This window comes from Thamnophis sirtalis, unplaced genomic scaffold (assembly GCF_051295495.1).
Source record: "Thamnophis sirtalis isolate CommonGarterSnake01/CBP01778 unplaced genomic scaffold, rThaSir2_p1.2 scaffold_8, whole genome shotgun sequence".
Lineage (NCBI taxonomy): Eukaryota > Metazoa > Chordata > Lepidosauria > Squamata > Natricidae > Thamnophis > Thamnophis sirtalis.
Genome location: NW_028261388.1, coordinates 18,089,640 through 18,094,173, shown reverse-complemented (window position 1 = coordinate 18,094,173; position 4,534 = coordinate 18,089,640). Strand labels below are relative to the sequence as shown.

Sequence of the window (4,534 nt, the reverse complement as noted above, 5' to 3'; positions counted from 1 at the left end):
TGACTCTGTAAACCGCTTAGAGAGGGCTGAAAGCCCTATGAAGCGGTATATAAGTCTAACTGCTATTGCTATTGCTATTGACAATCTCCCCTACGTACAAAATAATGGCCTTGTGTGCAAGACTAATACCAATACAACCCATGCATCAGATGGCAAAACTGGCCTTCCAGGATTTCTAGGCATTTTCATAGAGTTCAAAAGAAGGATTTCCTCAATGAAAGTGGCCAGGCCAATTACTTATTTATTTTTACTTCTTCCATTCAGAAGCTCATTCTCATTTTTTCCCCCAACAGTCTTGGCAGGAATCTTGAGATGAGAGGGACTGTCTCAAAATCATTCAGTGGTTATATATTTACTATATAATCTATATAGTCACTTCCTGGGGGGGAGGGTTCCGGCAGTCACTGCTGCTGCTTTGCTCATGGTCATGTCACGTGCACACATTTGATGCGCACTGCACATGCATGTGTAGTATAATAAAAATTGTTCAGTGCATTTGCAGAAGCCAAAACCAAGATGGCAGCACATATGGTGCTGCCCGGAGAACAAGTTCAGGAGCGTGGCAGGCCTGGGGCACTGCCAGTTCCAGCATTCCAGGCCACCAAACCACTACTGGCTTGGCCGAACTGATCCAAACCAGTAGGAACACACCACTGGTCACGTCTTAGGTTCAAAGCCAACTGGGTTTGTCCCACTATCTCAGCTCTAGGCAGAAGGAGGCAGTGATAAACCATTTGTAAAATCTTACCAAGAAAACTGCAAGATCAAATCCAGGCAATTCCCTGGAATCAAGGCTGATGCAAAGAGTACAAAATAAAAGAATGAAAAAGCATGATTTCATGAGGGTGGTATTGCAGATAGTTTATGATTGATTTCTAGGATGCTACAATTTCTGAAGGCTTTTCTGTTTCAAGAAGGAGACTGGTTTCCATGGATCTCTCTGTCAGCATTGCTCTTCTCTTGATTATCTCCTGCTGCCTGTGGAATACCGAATCTCGAATGTATTCTTCCATGTTTAGTGTGCCAAATGGGAGTTCCTGGGGTGAATGGGGACCGATTTCATTTTGTACTTCTGGCTATGCTAACGCCTTTGCCCTGAAGGTAGAAGTTTACTTTTCTGAAGCTCCTTCACTTCTAAATTTTCTCTTGAAACTGCTTATCTTTCAAGTAAGGCAATCAAGAAGTCATTGTGTTGAGGCTTTACACTTTTGATTCTACAATGAAAGAAATGTATTGAGTTTGGATGGAATATTGTGTGGCAGATCCAATCTTGATCCAATTCATTTTCCATTATTTATGGGTAAATGTTGGAATTCCTGAGAATTGAAATCTGAAGGACAGCAAGGGGAGAAAGGCTGATCTAGAACTTTACCAAGGTCATATTTTCTTAGGTGGAAAAAGACAAATGGACACTTGACAAGACAGGTCTGAATGGCATCCGCTTGTACTGCGATGATGGCGTAGTAATTGAGTCTAGAGTTGGACCGTAAGTAACTGATTTTCTTACCATATTTCATTTCCTTGTCATGAAGATTGGGAGAGGAGATGACCTTTCTGAATGAGCTGCTGATGCTGAGACATGAATGAGAGATTTTTGTATTCCTGAGTTGTGCAGTGGTGTAACTAATAGTTTGTGGGCCATAGTAAGTGTATCTCATTTGGTCCCTTTGGCTCTTCTTTCCTAGCATGCATTTATTCCAACAAGACCCCTTGTGGATTTGAGTTTCCTACATACTTCTCCCATTGTACAGTTCATGAATCTTCCTTATAACTAGAAGGCTTCCAAGGTCCCTTCCAACTCTGATATTCTATATTCAATACTTAAAACTTTAATAAACTTGAAAAGCCCCTGCATTGGTTTGAATTTAAATAGAACAAAATTAGTTAGAGGTTTTCTTGATACTTCTGGTACTTTTGGGTGGTTTCCTAAGGACACTGTAGGTTCTTGGGTGTCTCAGGACATTGTATGTTCGCCTGGTGACTTTCCACACCTTAAGAAGTTTGTAGGGATAATGGACACCTCTGCATGTACACACCTTCTATGCTTTCTGCAGATTCCTGGCCGACAGTAACTGTGCATCATTTGCAATACCTTTTACCTCTTTATCAGATTATTTAATTACGATAGGTTCATTGCAAATGAAGGTCTCGGCAGTCAAAATGCCTCAAATCAGGGTTAGGGCAGCATTGGACATTTGAGATGTTGATTCAACTTTCTTTATTGCACAATCCTCTCTCCCCAAATAAAACATAGGGAAGGGCCACATGGCAGCCAGAGGAAGAACTCTGTTTTCCTGTGGAATACCATGTGTAAAGTAACAAGGGAAGCTGAGCTAGAACTCAGACTTCCAATAAGAAAATAAGGCATTGAATTTCCACAGGGGACTTGCTAGCCTGACTCACTACATCACTAGTGGGTAATTCATTCATTCAAGGGTAATAGAAGGAAAGGGGGAAATGCTGCTTTGAATAGTGTAAGACATTTGCGGTATGAGAAGCCTCTGCTATAATGGTCTACTTAAGTGACCATGGGTAAAGTGGTCAATAGAGGGGGCGTGCAGAAGTGAACTAACTTCCCTGTCATTGTATTTCTACTCTCTTATACTTATTCTCCTTTTTGTTTGACAAAAACAAACAAACAAATGAACAAATAAACAAAAATGGGATAAATAATTATCCAATTTTTATGCCAGCTGCCAAAAGACCCCTTTCCTCCATTGTTTTCTACAATAGCACCACAGAATTAGGCTGACTATCAAATTTTGACCCAGAATTGTGTAATGATAGCAAAAACTAGACTTTAACTTGATTCCTAGCCCAAGATTTGGTATTGTCCTACACTCCCCTTCCTTTTTTGATTGTAAGCCGCCCTGAGTCCCCTCAGGGAAAAGGGCGGCCTATAAATAAATAAATCAAAAAAAAAAAAAAGATTTTAGCCATTGTGCCTGAATCTCTTGGATTGATGACAAGTGTTTAATTTAGACACTAAAAGATGGTTATCTATCTTTTCTGGCAGGTGGGGAACCTGGACCAGAAAACTATTGTGCAAAGTAGGCTTCCTGGTTTCTTTTTCTCTGAGAGTGGAACCGCGTCAAGGAATTCTTGATGATACAGCAGTTAACAACATCCAGTTCAAGTGCAGTGTTGGTGGTGGCCTGACATTTTGGCACTAAGTTGGGTGAATAGGGCACATGGAGCCAGTGCTGCCCGTCAAATGGTATATGTGGGATAAGAACAAGGGTGGAGGATGCAGAGGGATTCACACGTGATGACACAGCACTCAATGATGTGGCCTTTTACTGCTGTTAATGGTTGATACATGTTTCCTCACCTATAAATATACTTTCGCTATGCATTTTCAAAGAATGAAGACTGCTAACTTGAGAATAAAGGGTGTGTTTCAGTGGTGGGTTCCAGGCGTACAACCCAGTACAGCTGTACCGGTAGTAGCCAGAAGCATCAGCCACCGTACTAGTACAGTGGCTTATTTGGCACACCAACCCACCCGCGTTCCATAGCTGTTTTTGAAGCAACTGGGCCAATTGCACACAGATTGGTTTCCAGTTTCAATTCAATTCAGAGAGCAGGCTAGATTAGTTCTCTTGCACAGACTCAGAGCTACATAGGTAAGCCATGCCCAGGCTCCAAGCCATCTGGCATGGCTCTCAGTCACCAAATAGTTCCCATTGGCTGACGCAGCATGCGGTGCCTGCGTGATATCTGCCGAGCAGCTGGGTGTCGTAGGGCGGTGGCGTGTGCATGTGTGCACAGCATGTGTGCCTGACTAGGACATCTGGCCCCATGCTCAGCGTACCAGTTGCAACGGGGTTTGGAACCCACCACTGGTATGTTTGTGCATAATGTGGTAATACAAGGTAACTGTTCCCTCCGATGTTACCTCTTCAAACAATCTGGGAAGGTATAACAAAGGAAGCAGCAGAAACCTCAAGCACTCAAGTGATTGACTGTTTTCCTTCTTGTCATTTTGATCCAAGTCACAGCAACAAACTATAATAACATATTACTGCTTGCTTGCTTACTTGCATGCAAATAAAATTATGTTGCATCTTCAAATTTCTTTCTTTCAATAAACTTGAAAAAAAGAGAGAAGGATTTATATTCTTTGTAGTCATCTGGTTGTTAGTCTTCTGAATGTCCAGTTTCTTTTTGAAAACACCTTTGAGACAGTCGTGACCTGGATGACAGAGAATCTCCATAAACATCCAGTAGTATTTTAGTATCAGGACCTTTGCTGCATTTTGTTACTTTTCTACCAAACTGACTCAATTCTTCATTAGATAAACTAAAACCCCATTTTTGTTCTATGATAGGATGCATTTCTAGCTAGGATCAGTTCTTGGGTGGCAATGATAGTGTAGCTGAATATTCATCATTTAAAGTGTTGACAGCATCTTATCTTCCATTTGGGTTTTGAAATTATCAAGGTAGTGAGAAAGGGGTGCCATCCTCAAATGTTCAATAGGAAAATATATCACAAAGCATGTCAGAGTTTGTTGCAGAAATCACATCCAGA

General features: G+C 41.4%; 1 pseudogene; it reads left to right on the top strand.

The window, feature by feature from the left end:
* Window positions 1-930: 930 nt before the first annotated feature.
* LOC148044311 (vitelline membrane outer layer protein 1-like) lies at window positions 931-3,309 on the top strand (annotated as a pseudogene).
* The last annotated feature ends 1,225 nt before the right edge of the window (window positions 3,310-4,534 follow it).